We start from the raw sequence: 19233 nt of genomic DNA, 5'->3' as shown, positions 1-19233 counted from the left end.
TTACAGAGTGTAATAGAAAATAATCACCAATGTCGTGAAAAAACTTTGGTCGGCCCTGTCTCAGGGATAGGAAGGACGAGTCCAAGCCCTGATGGGTAAGTCCATCTTGGGGGCATGGTTACACCTTCCTGGTAGCCTGTGTCCCCAGAGATGCTTACATACTCTGTACCCTCCACCCCTCTAGGTGCCCCTGGTAATAGCAGTGCCAACGATTTACCCATCAGTGAAGCATGGATTAAAAAAATCTAATAAAGCTACAGCTCAGATTCATGTACCAAATAGGTCCATCATATCCTGGCAGGAAAAATATTTCTTCTTTATTTATTTTTATGACTTTTAAGGCAGTAGAGACGGGAAGCAATCGGGAAGCCGAGTGCCTAAATAACGGCAGCCGGCTTCCCGACTGTCATATCCTGGCAAGGGTGAAATGCCAGGTGTCTAGATGTAGACGCCCGCATTTCCCCGACGCCGGGAGACCGGCGCCCGGCATCCCGATCGTAGTGATGCCGGGTGCCGTGAGCAGACAGCCGCGGGGGGGGGGGAGGGTTAGGTTTAGGGCTCCCGGGGGGGACTTATGGTTAGGCAACCCCCCGGGAGGGTTAGGCTAGGGGGAGGGATGGTTAGGGTTAGGCACCTCCGTGTGGGACTTAGGTTTAGGCAGTGGGTAAGGGGGAGGTTAGGGTTAGGCACTTGGGGGGGGAAGTTAGGGTTAGGCACCCCTAAGGAGGGTTAGGGTTAGGGGGGTTAGGTTAGTAGATACTTACCTATCCACGATCGGGATTTCCAGCGCTGTCGGGCTTCCGCTGCTTCTAACTCTGCTCTTGTCGGGCTGCCGCTGACGGGAATCGGGCGGCCGGCTGTATTTCATACCCATTCCGTAGAGACAATGTGTTGTCTTTGTCTTCATCAACATACAAAGCTATATATACATATTTTGACATATATTTTTGCCTGAATACTCTGAATTTGTTTTGGTTAAAGGCCAACAAACTAAGGGCCTGATTCACTACCGATCACAACTGCGAATGCAATAGCAATTACGCACGCAGTTCAACTGTGATAGTATGATAATCCATTGCAGTTGCTATGCCGCCACAGCATAACATAAGGATGCCCACTTTACCTTACACACATCTGTAATGTTTAGCAAGACTGAGAAACCATCGGTACACGCACATTTGCCCAAGGTCAGACCTTATTCAGAACTTGCTAACTTCATCACACGCTAGAAGTCCTCAGGCTGCGTAAGGCATCTCAGTGGATAATTTATGCACGCCCCTGCAACGGCGTTCAAATGCACTGGCATGCCTGCGTTTCGCCGACTACCACCCCCGTCACCACCCACAAACGGCACTTCCTGTCAATCCCTCTGCAATGGATCTGTGTGGAAACTGCGATCGCAGTGGCCGGCTCGCACACACGCACTGTGATGCATGTGCAGTACGCAATAATCGTCCAATTGCGTGCGTAATCGCAGTTTGCGATCGGTAATGAATCAGGCTCTAAGTGGGCAAGTTACTAACAATGTGAAAAAGTGCAAATGTGTAGAAATCCATAATAACAAATCAGAGATCTGCTTTCATTGTGCCACTTGCACTAGATCACCGAAAGTTCACTCCCGATTGGTTGTTATGAATTGCTGAACATTGGCACTGTTGCATTTCTGTAATTAGTAAATAACTCCCACATTCAACATCAGAACAAATATAATGAGTGCAGACAAACCGTGCATTTTCTATTCCTATTTCAGTGTCTTGGCTGTAGTTCCCCTGTAAGATGTGATTTGTAAGCTGTACTCCATTATGAAATTGTCATTTCTCAGTACAGGCATTTTTCATGTGCTGAGGAAATTGTTTACACTCTCTCAGAGTGGTGGAGAGGGATAGTCACTTCAGCAGCAGCAATGACAATGAGACAAGAGACGCTGCCTCTAGGACTCCAGCATGACATTTTGTTCCTCATCGTCTTGCCATTTATAAACATAGTCTGTAGCTTTTCAGTCAGGTGGCTTCGTCCTTTCTCCCTGTAAGCATGCAAGATGCAAAAAGACCTGAGACTCCCCTGTCACGGGAAGATTTCTCACTTACTGCTCCTTTTTGGGTGACAAAAACAGATGCAGGGTCAGAATGATACAAATTGTTTCAACCAAAGCGTATTAGGGTCAGAATTAAAGCAAAAGTACATTTCAGTTCCAGAACCAAGATGTTCCAGAAACATACATTGCGTCATGAAACATTACATTTTGTCTGGGTGCTCAAGGAAACACGAGCGGCACAGTGGCTAGCATTACTGTCTCATAGCACTAAGGTCTTGGGTTTGATTCCCATCTAGGCTCTATCTGTGTGTAGTTTATATGTTTTCCCCATGGGTGCATGGGTTTACTCCAGTTTCTTCCCACACTCCAAAAACGTGCTGGTAGATTAGTTGGATTCTGACAATGCCCTAAATTTGTGTGTGTGTCTTCTCTGTCTTCATCTCTGGACACTCACTAATCGCCTGGGCTATGGTGTCACTGAGAACATGGTTATGTAGGATAGAGATTATGATATCATGTGTTAGTAGAATACAGTATATGCCTCTGAACCAGTGGTACAGGGGACGCCAGGCTGAGTCTTTGCACCGGGTGACAGAAAGCCTTGCTTTGCCCCTGGTACAGGAAATGTACATGCCTTGTAGTTACAGATACTGTATGTGAGGGCAAGCAGTTGAAATTACTGTTGTTAGGAGGCACAGGACCTGATTCTAAAGGCACACATCCACTAGATGATTAAATTGAGCGATTGAATGACAACGATATCGTTATCGATCAAACTTTTGAAAATCGTTTGCATATCGTTTGTAAAAATGTCTAAAATGACCAGCGATGCGCACTCCTGATGGTCATTTAGACATCTGTCATCGGGCAAACATGTTGTACAACCTGACGAGAAGGTCAGGTTCAACATGTTAGCAGGTAATTGATGTGCCTACACTGAACGACTGCTCGTTCAGTGTAGGCACAGCGTTCAGTGTTTGTACACTGGCAAACGACTGCACGATTACAATGTCGTAATCGTGCAATCGTGCAGTCGTTTGCCTGTCTTCTTGTGGATGTGTGCCTTAAGTTGGGTGCAGACTCATCCGTGTCTTCATCTTTTGCCAGCCACACATCTGCAACTTTCTGCAAATGCCACTACAAAGCCCTTCCCTGGTGTACAGCTGGGCATCCCAATCTGTAAGGACTGTGATGCCCACTATCAGCAGTCCGTGGACCCTGAAATACCGCCTGGTGCCTCTTTAGACACCACCATTGCTCGCAACACCGGAACGTGCACCAGTCCTATGGCAAGTGCATATTTTCCTATGTTAGCGATTAAGCATCTGTGTACGCAAACAATTTAGCGAAACGCTCGCAGCACTCCCATAAGACGGACCATCTCCATGCCTCTGGATAGTTACCGCCTAGGAATGCCCATTACATTTTCAATGTACTTGTTTGTGTTTTTATCTGAAATTGCAATTGTGATTGTGTGGACACAGGGCCTGATTCAGAATTGTATGCTATTCTTATTGTTGCTGCTCCTGTGAACGCAGCAATGACGCGAAAATAATCTAATGCTGCAGGAGGCATCTGAGGACAAAAGACGCCTATTGACAGTATCGCAGATCCGGGTGCTGTGTCCGAAGACACAGCATCGAATCACCATAGCAATTAACGGTTGCGACATCGGCCATCTGAGTGAGCCTAAGACTGTTTGGAATGGCTGTCTCAACTCCATAGCCGAGGCTAGTAAATCGGCGTTGGAAAACACACGGATTCGGATTTGTACGCAAACCCGATAGATTACATACAAATCCAATGTCTTGGGATCTACGCATGCGCAGGACCCGGTCTGCACATGTGCAGAACGCGCCCTGCGTGATCGCTTGCAGTCCCCCCATATGCCACTCGCGCTGCGGCTTTTGGGGGGCAGAGGCCAGGACCGTTATACAAAATGCTGGCATATTGCCCCTGTTTCGCCGGACGCAGACTTCCTAGATCAGGACGACCAGTTGCGATGGCCAGTCTGATTAAGCTATGGCTTATGCAGCCTTGCCGAGGGCTGCGACATGGACGCAATGGTGATCCAATGCTGCGTCTTCCGACGCAGCACTCAGATCGCAGATGCATGCAGGATGCATCGATTTCCTACAGGCGTCTCCTGCTGCATTTGTATTTTAGTTGTTTGTTATTGCACAGCCACTTCCCTGCAACTGTGCAATACTGTCCACATCAGAATCAGGTTTACAGACACTGGCCTCGACAATCACAGAAGACGGGGCCAACACGACCCCGTTTTCAGGAACGCTGGCCGACATTGCCCATTTCCCTAAGCGGAGAATGGGCAATGTCAGATCATGCACAGTGCATATCCTAAACCTGTGCAATTCATGAGTGTCCCGGGTTACAGGGATAGTATGGTAAGCCTACTTACAATAGGGGTGCAGCTGCCATAAATGTATCGGTGTTATGGAGCATACACACGGTCAGATTTTTCTTTTGAACTATATCGTTTGTGAACTATGAGCCTGATTCAGAGCCGGACGCTATTTGCGCTCGCTCATTCAGAAAAAAGGGGTGACTATTCAAATGAACCGTTCGCTCTTTGCAGTCTGTTCACGCCTCTAGGTCTCAACGAGCGAACAAAACTTGCGGTCGTTTTTTGGAAAACTACGCCCCCTGGCCGCTCGCATCCTACGTCATGTCCGCTATTTATTAGATTCATCGAGTACATCGACCAGCGTATGAACTGCTCGCTATTCTTGTGGTTGGTTTTTCCTACCACAATCTTGCGAGCAGTTCTGACTATAAAATAACCCAGTGACGTGGTCAATGACGCTGTTGTATTAATTATGCACACCCTTAAAACGCCCGTTTTGACCTTTAAGCACGCCTGCGTTCTGATCTCCACTCCCCGTTTTCAAGCACCTTCCCCTGTTACCACCCACATACGCCTCCTCTTGTCACTCAAAATAGCAGGCATTCGCTATTTAGCAAACAAACGATTTTCGGCCGCACTGACTGGTTCGCGCATGCGTATTACGATCCGTACGCATGCGCAGTTGTGCAAACATCGCTCGGAACGAACGAGCGGACGCTTACGAGCGGCTCTGAATCAGGCCCTATATCGTTTAAACGATTTGAACGATTTTTTTTTTCAAAAGATTTGAATGATTTTGCTAACGATTAACTCAACGATTTGAACGATATCTGAAGAAAAAGAACGATATCTGACAAATCTGACTGCAAACATGTCAGATGTCAGAAATTGTTCTCTAACAAACATGAACGCGCATCGTTTATCGTCCTTCGTTCATGCTTGTACACATGAACAATTTTTTCATCAGATTTGAACGATTGAACGATTTTTAAAATCGTTATCATTCAAATCTGAAGAAAAATCTGACAGTGTGTATGCACCATTACGCGCAAACCTTCAAAATCCACATTAGAATAAATATTTGGTTCACATAGTGAATTATATGTATTAGGCTATTGCTATTATCTGCGATTCCCTACTGTACACATAATATATCCAAAATTGTCACTAGGTTCCCAGCAGTGTATCTATGTGAAGGATTAAAAAGGTTAGTAATTTGGAATTCCTATAATTGCCTCACAGGTGTCCTCTCTGGAGCTCTGGAGTAACCAGTGAGGATAGAGAACCTTCCCCTGGACCACTCTGCTTTTATTAGCATATGCCATATCCACGTTGGAGAATAGATTGTTTTGTTGGCAGGTGTTCCACCCTTCATTAATCTTTCTCCTTCATTAATTAAAATAGATGTTCGTTTCTTATGTTTTGAAACCTCATTCCCTCAATTAAACCCTCCCATTCACTCTGTAAGAGTATGGCAAACTTCCATATACCTACTGGGCCATTCAAATGATTCATCCGCCTACCTTAAAGGAAACATAGCCATTGTGCATATGTTTATTTTATAGCTATGAATCATGGTGCATGGGATGTACCAGACTGAGAGGGAGAGGCACACTGACTTTTGGTCATCTTGTAGTTGTCAGAGCCGCAGTGTCAGCAGAATCTGCCTACCAGCCTGTCCTCTGTAACCAGCAACGCACATATTGTATACGTGTCTGAGGCAATAGGAATAAGTACATGAGAATCAGGGCTTCAGTCCAAGTTATACGGCATACAGAAGTCACAGCGCTGGCATTTGAAGAGACCACTTACATATGTAGCCTGGACCCTCTTGGGGAACCCTAAGCTCTGGGGCAGGTTCACCTTGTTGTTTTGTTTTCCTGCCTCCAGCATGTACTGTGCTCACTGCTTATTTCTAGGGGATAACTAGGTGCTGTCATTGACAGCTAGTAGGCAGCTGCTGGTGCATTGATTACTTCATTTCTTGTGCATGGATACCCAGTTGTGTCCATTGTGCATAGATTCCTGTCTAGTATTTGTAGCCAATTAGTGGGCTGGTCAGAAGCTGTACTCTAGTTTTTAATGACCGCTTGCGGCGCTTACCCTAGAAACAATTGGTGCAGTTCAGACTAATGACAGTAATTACTAGAGTGAGGCCTGTTCAGAGTTATAAAACCTGTGGCTTCCAGCTGTTGTATCATTACAAATAATCAGACCCTGAAAAGTTACCGGTTGTATGGCCCGATTCTGCATTATATACTGGTTACAAAAATGGGGTTCTACATTGTATGCTAGCAACTAGAATAGAGTCTGGCATTCTACATGATTCATCCGAATGAGGGTCTGCATTTTGTGAGGACCACCAGAAGTGGGTGTCTGTATGCTATACTAAATTGATCAGTAGGTCTGCATTGTAAACTAGCCATCAGTATACAGGTCTGCATTGTACACTAGCTGCTGGAATGAAGTCTGCAATGTATACTAAGCATCAGAATAGGAGTCTGCATTGTATACTAGCTATAAGAATGGAGGCCTGCATTGTATACCAGGTATAAGGTAAAGAGGCGAAGCAGGAAGAGTTATAGCGGCACATTTCCCCCTATGTACTAAGCCTTGGAGAGAGAGAGAAAGTGGATGGCGATAAAGTACCAACCAATCAGCTCCTAACTGCCATGTTACAGGCTGTGTTTGAAAAATGACAGTTAGAAGCTGATTAGTTGATACTTTATCTCCCTCCACTTTATTGGTCGTATTCAGGGCCTGATTCAGAGCCGGATGCTATTTGTGCTCGCTCGTTCAGAAAAAGGGTCCGGATATTTAAATTGAGCGCTCGCTCTTTGTGGTCTGTTGACGCCTCTATGTCTGAACGAGCGAACGGAACATGCGCTCGCTATTTTGTAAAAAACGCCCCCTGGCCGCTCGCATCCTACGTCATCTCCGCTATTTATTAGATTAATCGAGTACATCGAAAGGCGTATGAACTGCTCGCAGTGCTTGTGGTAGGATTTTCCTACCTCAATCATGCAAGCAGTTCAGGCTAAAAGACAACCAAGTGACGTGGCCGATGATGCTGCTTTGTTAATTATGCACACCCATAAAACGCCCCTTTTGACCGTTTGGCACGCCTGCGTTCGGATCACCACTCCCCGTTTTCAAGCACCTTCCCCTGTTACCACCCAGAAACGCCTCATTCTGTCACTCAAATTAGCAGGCATTCACTATTTTGAGAGCACACGAGCAATGACTGGTTTGCGCATGCGTATTACAACCCATACGCATGCTCAGTTGTGCGAACATCGCTCAGAGCGAACGAGCGCCCGCTTACGAGTTTTATTAGGGATATTCGAACACTACTACATTGATCCCCAATGTTTCTGCATCTTTTTTTGGGGGGGGGTTCAGGCTGATTACCACGATTCTGACACCACATGTCGCCTTTTTCACGTCTGTAGACGAAAAGTCCGGCATGTGAAATTTTTCCGTGGATGCAGCCCCTGACCTTGCCACTTCCGGAAAATGGGGACGACACACCCCTGTTTCCGGGATTGCCAGCCGTCCCCGACCCTGCACCACCCCATAAATACCTCTGCCTGTCAATCAGGCAGAGGCATACGGGGGCTTACGTGCAGATTCCTGATAATCGGGAATCTGCGTTCAGCATTGCACATACGTGCAATGCTGAATCAGGCCCTTATACTCCTATATCCCTAAGCATCAGAATGGGAGTCTGCATTCTATACTAGCTATAAGAATGAGAGTCTGCATTCTATACTAGCTATAAGAATGAGAGTCTGCATATCTACTAGCTATAAGAATGAGAGTCTGCATTATATACTAGCTATAAGAATGGGAGTCTGCATTATATACTAGCTATAAGAATGAGAGTCTGCATTCTATACTAGCTATAAGAATGAGAGTCTGCATATCTACTAGCTATAAGAATGAGAGTCTGCATTATATACTAGCTATAGGAATGAGAGTCTGCATTCTATACTAGCTATAAGAATGAGAGTCTGCATTATATACTAGCTATAAGAATGAGAGTCTGCATTATATACTAGCTATAAGAATGGGAGTCTGCATTATATACTAGCTATAAGAATGAGAGTCTGCATTCTATACTAGCTATAAGAATGAGAGTCTGCATATCTACTAGCTATAAGAATGAGAGTCTGCATTATATACTAGCTATAAGAATGAGAGTCTGCATTATATACTAGCTATAAGAATGAGAGTCTGCATTATATACTAGCTATAAGAATGGGAGTCTGCATTATATACTAGCTATAAGAATGAGAGTCTGCATAGTATACTAGCTATAAGAATGGGAGTCTGCATAGTATACTAGCTATAAGAATGAGAGTCTGCATTCTATACTAGCTATAAGAATGAGAGTCTGCATTCTATACTAGCTATAAGAATGGGAGTCTGCATTATCTACTAGCTATAAGAATGAGAGTCTGCATTATATACTAGCTATAGGAATGAGAGTCTGCATTATCTACTAGCTATAAGAATGAGAGTCTGCATTATCTACTAGCTATAAGAATGAGAGTCTGCATTCTATACTAGCTATAAGAATGAGAGTCTGCATTCTATACTAGCTATAAGAATGAGAGTCTGCATTATATACTAGCTATAAGAATGAGAGTCTGCATTATATACTAGCTATAAGAATGGGAGTCTGCATTATATACTAGCTATAAGAATGAGAGTCTGCATAGTATACTAGCTATAAGACTGGGAGTCTGCATAGTATACTAGCTATAAGAATGAGAGTCTGCATTCTATACTAGCTATAAGAATGAGAGTCTGCATTATATACTAGCTATAAGAATGAGAGTCTGCATTATATACTAGCTATAAGAATGGGAGTCTGCATTATCTACTAGCTATAAGAATGAGAGTCTGCATTATATACTAGCTATAGGAATGAGAGTCTGCATTATCTACTAGCTATAAGAATGAGAGTCTGCATTATCTACTAGCTATAAGAATGAGAGTCTGCATTATATACTAGCTATAAGAATGAGAGTCTGCATTGTATACTAGTTATAAGAATGAGAGTCTGCATTATATACTAGCTATAGGAATGAGAGTCTGCATTATATACTAGCTATAAGAATGGGAGTCTGCATTATATACTAGCTATAAGAATGGGAGTCTGCATTATATACTAGCTATAAGAATGAGAGTCTGCATTATATACTAGCTATAGAGTCTGCATAGTTTACTAGCTATAAGAATGAGAGTCTGCATTATCTACTAGCTATAACAATTAGTCTGCATTATATACTAGCTATAAGAATGAGAGTCTGCATTATATACTAGCTATAGGAATGAGAGTGCATTATATACTAGCTATAAGAATGGGAGTCTGCATTATATGCTAGCTATAAGAATGGGAGTCTGCATTATATACTAGCTATAAGAATGAGAGTCTGCATTATCTACTAGCTATAACAATTAGTCTGCATTATATACTAGCTAGAAGAATGGGAGTCTGCATTATCTACTAAGAATGAGAGTGCATTATATACTAGCTATAAGAATGAGAGTCTACATTATATACTAGCTATAAGAATTAGTCTGCATTATATACTAGCTATAAGAATGAGTCTGCATTATATACTAGCTATAGGAATGAGAGTCTGCATTATCTACTAGCGATAAGAAATTCTTATAGCTAGTAGATAATGCAGACTCTCATTCTTATAGCTAGTATACTATGCAGACTCTATAGCTAGTATATAATGCAGACTCTCATTCTTATAGCTAGTATATAATGCAGACTCTCATTCTTATAGCTAGTATATAATGCAGACTCTCATTCTTATAGCTAGTAGATAATGCAGACTAATTCTTATAGCTAGTATATAATGCAGACTCTCATTCTTATAGCTAGTATATAATGCAGACTCTCATTCTTATAGCTAGTAGATAATGCAAACTCTCATTCTTATTAAGACAGTCTGCATTATATACTAGCTATAAGAATGAGAGTCTGCATAGTATACTAGCTATAAGAATGAGAGTCTGCATTATATACTAGCTATAAGAATGAGAGTCTGCATTATATACTAGCTATAGGAATGAGAGTCTGCATTACATACTAGCTATAAGAATGAGAGTCTGCATTATATACTAGCTATAGGAATGAGAGTCTGCATTGTATACTAGCTATAAGAATGAGAGTCTGCATTATATACTAGCTATAGGAATGAGAGTCTGCATTATATACTAGCTATAAGAATGAGAGTCTGCATTATATACTAGCTATAAGAATGAGAGTCTGCATTATATACTAGCTATAAGAATGAGAGTCTGCATTGTCTACTAGCTATAAGAATAAGAATGAGAGTCTGCATTATATAGCTAGTATATAATGCACTCTCATTCTTATAGCTAGTATACAATGCAGACTCCCATTCTTATAGCTAGTATAAAGAGGGGAATTCAATTAGAGGCGAAAAGCCATATTCGCCTGTTTTTTTTGTGAAAAATTCGCCAAAAAAAAAATTCGCCAAATTCAATTCCAGGACAATTTCGCCTAAGTGGAAACAATTCTCCAAAAATGATTCTCCAATCAATAGCTGGTGAAAAGAAATGCAAAATCTTTATTTTGGGGTGCAAACGTGGGGAAACAACTCAGACCCCTTGGGACAGCCCCCCAAAGGACAAATACGCAAAAAAAACAGAAACTAAAACCTAAGAACACCCCAAAAAAAGACATAATTTTTGGGGTGTAAATTTAAAAAGTGGGGGGATAAACATTAAAAGTAGCGAAAAAGACTTCTTGGGGATCCACAAGTATGGGTCAGGTGTTTTTGGGATTGCAGGTGCATGCAGCAGGTGGATTTTTCACGTTTTTTAAAAGTTCACTTTAGAGACATAAAAACATGCTTGCACCCATTTTCAAGCACCCCAAATTTGACAGGAATTCTTATTTTCACCAAAAACTACAGCTTTATGCCATTCTTCACCACTTTTACAAAAACGCTAATAGCAAGCAATTTACACAACTTAAGTACACAAAATAGCTTTATTAGGGTTATTAGTACACATCTATACTGATTCCCTATGTTAGTGCATCTTTTTCTGGGGTACAGACTGATTTCCCCAGTTCTTTCAATACTTTTCACCTGTTCCGTATTCGCCTGTTTCCGTGTTCGCCTGTTTTGCAATTGAATTAGGCGAAAAGCAGGGACGAGCACGGAATAAATTCGCCTCTGAAACAGGCGAATGAAGCGAACAGTCGGACAGGCGAAAACTTCGCCTCTAATTGAATATGGCTCATAATGCAGACTCTCATTCTTATAGCTAGTAGATAATGCAGACTCATGCTTATTAAGAATGTGTCTGCATTATCTACTAGCTATAAGAATGAGAGTCTGCATTGTATACTAGCTATAAGAATGAGAGTCTGCATTATATACTAGCTACAGTATAAGAATGAGAGTCTGCATTATATACTAACTATAAGAATGAGAGTCTGCATTATATACTAGCTATAAGAATGAGAGTCTGCATTATATACTAGCTACAGTATAACAATGATATTCTGCATTATATACTAGCTATAAGAATGAGAGTCTGCATTATATACTAGCTATACGAATGAGAGTCTGCATATCTACTAGCTATAAGAATGAGAGTCTGCATTGTATACTAGCTACAGTATAACAATGATATTCTGCATTATATACTAGCTATAAGAATGAGAGTCTATATTATATACTAGCTATACGAATGAGAGTCTGCATTATCTACTAGCTATAACAATGAGAGTCTACATTATATACTAACTATAAGAATGAGAGTCTGCATTGTATACTAGTTATAAGAATGAGAGTGTGCATTATATACTAGTTATAAGAATGAGAGTCTGCATTATATACTAGCGATAAGAATGAGAGTCTGCATTATATTCTACCTATAAGAATGAGAATCTGCATTATATACAGGTTGAGTCTCCCATATCCAAAATACTTGGGACCAGGGGTATTTTGGATAACGGAATATTCCGTATTTTGGAATAATTGCATACCATAATGAAATATCTTGGGAATAGGACCCAAATATACACACACAGTGCATTTATGTGTTATATACACCTTATACACACAGCCTGCAGGTAATTTTATACAATATATTCAATAATTTTGTTGCTCAAACAAAGTTTGTGTACAGAAATTAAATTAATTTATGTTACATATGCACCTTATACACACAGCCTGAAGGTAATTTTATAAATTTATTTTAATAATTTGTGCCTTAAACAAGTTTGTGTACATTGAACCATCAAAAATCAGAGGTTTAATTATCTCAGTCATGCCAAAAATTTCGGAATATTTGGATATGGGAGACTCAACCTGTACTAGCTATAAGAATGGAGGCCTACATAGAAAACTAACCATCACAATGGTCATTGCATTCTTGTACCCATACATACTAGGAACCAGAACTGTTGCCTGTATCATATACTACTTCTTAAGAATGGGGTTTGCATTGTATTCTAGCCATCAGAATGAGGGGCGGCATTGTATACTAATTATCAGAATTGAGGCATGAGGCACCAAGTAATCAGCAAATAAAAAAAAGTAAATTCATGCCCTGGTGTAAACTTCCAGTAAAACGTATTTGCAGTAACTTAGCAGTAGTACTCGGTGCCGGTCGTGTCCCTTTGTCTCACATCCCCTTACTTTCCGTGTTGGTTATAAGACCACATTTCTTTCAGACTTGCTTGAAACCTGTTTGTTGCAGCTTCCACAGGGCCTGATTTAGAGCTGTATGCTAATAGTATTGCTGCTGCATCTTTGAACGCAGCAGTGATGCTAAAATATCCTAATGCTGCAGGAGGCGTCTGAAGAAAAAGGACACCTTCTGTTGGCATCGCAGTTCCCAGTGCTGCGTCTGAAGATGCAGCATGTGCTCCCTATCTCGAACCACCGGCATGCCTCTGTATTGGGGAACGGTCCCCCTCGCCGCCCATTCTCCACCCTCATAAGGCTGCAGCCTTTCAATCCCGGGATATTTACAGTCCCCAAAAACTTTGGTCAGTTGCGACAGATAGGGGACTGCGCACAACCCTGAATAAGGACCATAGTACGATTCAGTAGATTAGGTTATAAATAATTTTCATAAATTCCTCTTTTCTACATGATGGCAGCAGAAACTGTAATGACAGTAATTAGCGAATAACCTAATCCGTTAGGGCATATAAATAAATAACACCTATGTTGTGTTCAAAAACATAAAATACAGGTCTCCCGGTAATCCAGGTCTCTAAAAATGTTACACATATGGAGAATTTTTGTTATATATATATATATATATATATAGATCCTGAACTGAAATATGTGCAGTATCACAATGTGAACTTAGTTCAACCTTACAACAAAAAGTATTCCCCCAGCACTCAGAATGAAATCAGCAATAAGATTTGAAAAACTACATGGTGGTAGATAATTCAGAGATCTCAGTTGCATATATTTGCAAAGATATGGCTAAGCCTCCGGGCCGCGTCACGGCGTCTCTGATACCGGAGGTCCCTATCACTTGGTCAGAATCTGGGGTGCAGAACCCCAAAAAAGCCGGCAATAGCCAGCCACCCCAGCGAAGCACAACAGTGAGAGACTAAAGTGTTAGTATAAGATTAAAGGAAAAACTATGTGTTAATAAGTGAAGGTGTGATTAAAAAGCTAGGAAAAAAAAAAAAAAAAATTATATATATATATATATATATATATATATATATGTATATATACACATACACAAAATATATTGGAAAGTGTAAAAGTGCTAAATAAAGTGTTAATGTGTGCCTCACCAGAGCAGCCCAGCCACACCAACCCCAAGGGGCACCGCACCCCAAACTCATCCCCAAAACTGATAACTATATCCAATTTGGGTAATAATTGCCCAATATAAGGCCACATGATAATGGCACATTCAAAAATATACCTGAATTGAGAGCTTGCTTACCTTGGAGTCACCCCTAAGTCCTCCTAATGGCACTACAAGAACCAGCACGCCCTCCAAACGCTGGTCCCATCTATGCCTCTCAATACAGAAATACAAGTTGGAAGCTGCTCAATCACTTCAGTAATATCACTCAGGTGCATGTAAGGGAGGGTTTAGTCTATACAAGAAACAACAAAAAGTATTCCCCCAGCACTCAGAATGAAATCAGCAATAAGATTTGAAAAACTACATGGTGGTAGATAATTCAGAGATCTCAGTTGCATATATTTGCAAAGATATGGCTAAGCCTCCGGGCCGCGTCACGGCGTCTCTGATACCGGAGGTCCCTATCACTTGGTCAGAATCTGGGGTGCAGAACCCCCAAAAAGCCGGCAATAGCCAGCCACCCCAGCGAGGCACAACAGTGAGAGATTAAAGTGTTAGTATAGGATTAAAGGAAAAACTATGTGTTAATAAGTGAAGGTGTAATTAAAAAGCTAAGAAAAATAATATATATGTAAGGATCCTGAACTGAAATATGTGCAGTATCACAATGTGAACTTAGTTCAACCTTACTTTATTAATAACTATGGAGGTTGATTATGATATGTTCTATATAAACTGTATTCCAAAGTGAATAAATGGAAATCTTGCATAGGAAGCCAGGTTTGAAATTGAACGCTGCTATTCCTTGAATGGCCAAATGACCTTCACATCTCCATGTTAGCCTGCACTTCAGACTCTGAATTGGGAGCAGCGTGTGCTGGGCTGGTGCAATGCGAGGGTGATGTTTTGTAACTTTTATTCCAATCACAAATGGAAGGTATTGATTTTGGGAGAGCAGAGGCAGTGTGGCAGGCACCCAATCGAGGAGAAACAAAAATGAAATACCAGAATTGATTGGTTCCCCTGACCAGGACGACTTTCTTACTTAGCTGGTAATATCTCACACGGAGAGAGAGGTCAGAGATCAGGCACTGAATAGGGAGGGACTATTTTTGCTAGCGTGAGGTATAAAATAACTCACATTTCTGAATGTCATCAGGCTCTCCTTGATGGTAAGGGAATGTGAAATATTTAACTACACAAAGAACAAAATGCTGTGAAATCCAGGAAAAGACTTTTAAGAGATAAGTCGGGAGCGCTGGGAGCTAATCCTTGAGTGAGGCAGCATCAAAGCGGTTTGTGCAGAATAGATGCAGTGCGCAGGGAGCATGATCAAGATGGCGGGGGGGGATATGTTTGTTGAGGAGGGCTTCTTTGTATAAAAATTCTGAGTTAATACCAAGGGAAAATTGGTCTGAGAGCCCTAGGGCAATCTTTGTTTTTTTTTTTCTCTTTTTAGAAACTTTTTATATATCCAACAAGATAAGAGTGTGTATACAATAAAAGTGATAAAAAGGAAAACATAGCCCAGCCAATCGGCTCATTCACATAGAACGCTTGGGGCTACATTTACTATGCGGCGCTTTTCAAAGCCGCTATATCTTTGGCGGTTTCGGACGCTAGATTTAAAGAGGGTTATATTCAATACAAAACCAGGCTAATAAGTTTAGCCCTAGTTGTACTCAAATGTGTGTATTCAGATGTCTTTTTTTCAGGATGTACTTATTTTCTCGGCTGTCGGCAAACCCGGTGCAGGCATCCCAACAGCCGGTATCCCGACTATAAATATTGGGGTTAGGGGGAGGGTTAGGGTTAGTGGTTAGAGTTATGCACTAGGGGGGGAGAGGGTTAGGTTTAAGCTGCGGGTGGCGGGGGGAGGTTAGGTTTAGGCTGTGGGGAGGGTTAGCGGTAGAGGGAGGGGAAGCAGAGTATACTTACCTCCTTTTGTTGGGATTGTGACCCTGTCAGGATGCCAGCTTCGGGATTCTAACCGGCCGGATCCTGAGCACCGGCATTTAGTACCCAACCTGTTTTTTCAGTGTATTTACAATGAAAGCTGTCTGCTGTTGTTACACAGGGTACCTACTTTTACTTCACTTAGGCCAGGTGCCTATTGGTGTTGCATTATTATCCTGAAATACCAGTTAGAAAGCATGACACTTGCATTTTTACTATTGTTTTGAGCTCACTGTAGGCTTTCACAATGCCATTAACCCGCAGTAATAAAACAAGATGTGTTCAGAAAATCCGTGGTAGTTGGTATGCTGACCCTAGAGACAATGTTTTCCTAACGTTAAAAACACAAGTAAAGCTAGCTACACATGCGATTTTTCGGTTAAACCTACAGTCGGCTCAATTTTTTTTACCAGTTGGAGCTCCCGATATCTGCAGTACACGCTATACAATTTAAATGAGAAATCTGACGATTTTTTTTGGCTTGTTTATCAATGATTTGCATATGTCCACCCACAAGGATAATGAGGATAACATAAGTCGCAGGATATACGGTCTGATTACGTTTAACACCCCACCCACATGTTCTGGCAAGTCTGACCGATCCGATAATCGAAGGCGAGCGATTGTGCCCATCTTTGGCCCGTTTTATCGCCAAAATGCTCATGCCTACACACTACATGAGGAAACGGGTCGATCACCCGATTATTGGCAAATCGCCCAATAATTGTATAGTGTGTACCAGCTTCACATGCAAGATATAGACTCTGTCGGGTACAGGGTCTAAGATGGGTCATACAAACAACTGTGGGTATATTTTACTAAAGTGTGGGTTTTAAATATACCCCCTGGTATTGAAATTTGTAACCACTTGTAAATCAGAGTACTGTGTATATAATATGGTGACCACTGGGGCTTGAACAGAGATTTTAGTAGTATTATTTTCAAAGGGAAGAATTAACTTGTTTACTTTGTCTCCGTCTTTGCATGTCACATGTCTCATTCTTACACTTACATTCGTCATACTGGTCATTTGTTTTTGTTGTCTAACAGGACACATGTTACATTGCAAGACACACGTTACATTGCATCTTCACCAATACCATAAGGCATGTGATTACCTTGCTTCCGATGGCATGTCAGTAGTGTCCGGGACTATTGGTGCTTTATCTATTCTGCTGGTGTGAAGACTGTGGTAGAGTAGCCTTCATCTTTTAGGTGAAAAAGACAGAGAAGATAAAAAGCTCTGGTTACTGTTGGTGAAAGCATTGGGGGTCCTGATCCTTCTACTAACTCTCACTCTAGGGGTGAACGCAGTTCCAGGAGAGGCAGCGTTTTTTGGCACAGCTGCTACTGCGTGTCTATGCTAATGTCGTGGCCGATTGGCGTCCTATTGACGTCCTGTTGATGTGTGTACAAAGATACACTATTGATGCACCATCGGTTGGACCATCGGACATTGCACCTGCCTGTGGTAGGAGCAGAATGTTCGACTGACCTTGGCCACCAGTGTTAGTACAGCTGTGTCTTTAGATGTTGTACGCTGACACTAACATGCTGCCGCAACACGCCCTCGACTGGTAGCCACTTCACCGACTAACCAGCCAGAAACGCCCATCAAATTGCATGGATCTCCATGCAATTTAGATCGGCGCCTCTGGGCCTGATTCAGCAGAGGACGGAAGCCGCACACAAGTGGCTTTGCAATTCCGTCCTGCAAAAATTCAAATGCAGCAGGAGGTGTCTGGCACCTCCTTGCCGCATTTGCGATCTCAGCGCTGCGACCGAGGTCACAGCCTGGGATCACCATGGCGACCATCGGTCGCGATGGTTGCCCCTTTGGTCAGGCTGTGGTAGCTGAAGCTTACCACAGCCTGACTGGGTCCTTTCAGCCTGCAAGGCCAGGATGTCTCAGATCCTGACCTTGACACTCCTGAAAAACGGGGATGACACGCCCCATTTCCGGTAATGCAGGCTATCCCCGCCTCACCCGGCAAACAACTCTGCCTGTCAATCAGTCAGAGGCATACAGGAGCCTGCGTGCGATTTGGGGATCTGCGATCAGCCCTAGTGTGCGCTGCTGAATCGGCTCTCTGAGGGTGATTCAGCAAGGATCGCAATTGCAAAGCTGTGGCCGATGGTCTCGATGTTGGACAGCGCCGGGTCGCCAGCCAGCTGAGTAAGCCTGATGCAAAAAAGTGTTTGAACCCAGGTCAGAAGAAGAAGTAAAAACAAGCCTTATGTATAAATGTGTATATACCCTTTAGTGAGACAACACTGACTGCCATTAAGTTGTTTCTAGATGCAATAATCCATTGAGAGAAGTCACTGAACTATTGGGCACTTACAGGGTAAAAACAAGAACAAGCCATGTTTAATTATTGTTCAATAACCTTCAGCGATATGTAGTTTAAATGTAATTGAATCATACCAGCCTTTCCCCGGCAATGTTACAATTAAAGACAGTGAGCTGTGTCAAATAAGTTCTTATATCAGCAGCACTTAAGAGCTTCTGGCGTTATAACCTAGCAGTGGTCAAACCCAAACTCACTGACCAACAAAACTGCTCTTCCATACATCCCTTCTGCAGTCATTTTTCTAATAGTGGCCTTTATTCAGCAGCAGATGCAAATGCAATCGCAACTGCAGTCGCTTACGGATCACAATTGATAAAGTATGCTAATGCCTGCCAAAGCACAGCTGACATAAAGACGCCCACTGCTGCCTTCTCATATCTGTCCAATGTCGCAGTCCTGCATAAACATTGGTACCATAGATGCTCGTCACGCAGCAGGTACGGCAAGTCTGACCAGCCGCAAACACTGCAGCTTGTCTCACACGCTTAGTGGTCTCACGCTGCCAATGCAATCACAATGGCTAATTTATGCACGCCCATGAAACGGTGTAGAAACAGTCAGACACACCTGCGTTTACTTAACCAACCCCCTGTTACCTCCCCCAAACGCTGACCACATGACACTCACTTTGCGATTTGATCGCAGTGCGTGCGCAATGCGGCTCACACGTATGT

General features: G+C 42.4%; 1 protein-coding gene across 4 annotated transcripts in view; it reads left to right on the top strand.

The window, feature by feature from the left end:
• Nucleotides 1-19233, top strand: part of MEGF11 (multiple EGF like domains 11) — a 386527-nt gene that overhangs the window by 79494 nt on the left and 287800 nt on the right. The window lies entirely within an intron of this gene.

Source organism: Taudactylus pleione, unplaced genomic scaffold (assembly GCF_031769625.1).
Source record: "Taudactylus pleione unplaced genomic scaffold, aTauple2 ptg000556l, whole genome shotgun sequence".
Taxonomy (NCBI): Eukaryota; Metazoa; Chordata; class Amphibia; order Anura; family Myobatrachidae; genus Taudactylus; species Taudactylus pleione.
Note: the sequence above shows the minus strand (reverse complement) of the source record. Positions and strands in the feature narration are given on the sequence as shown.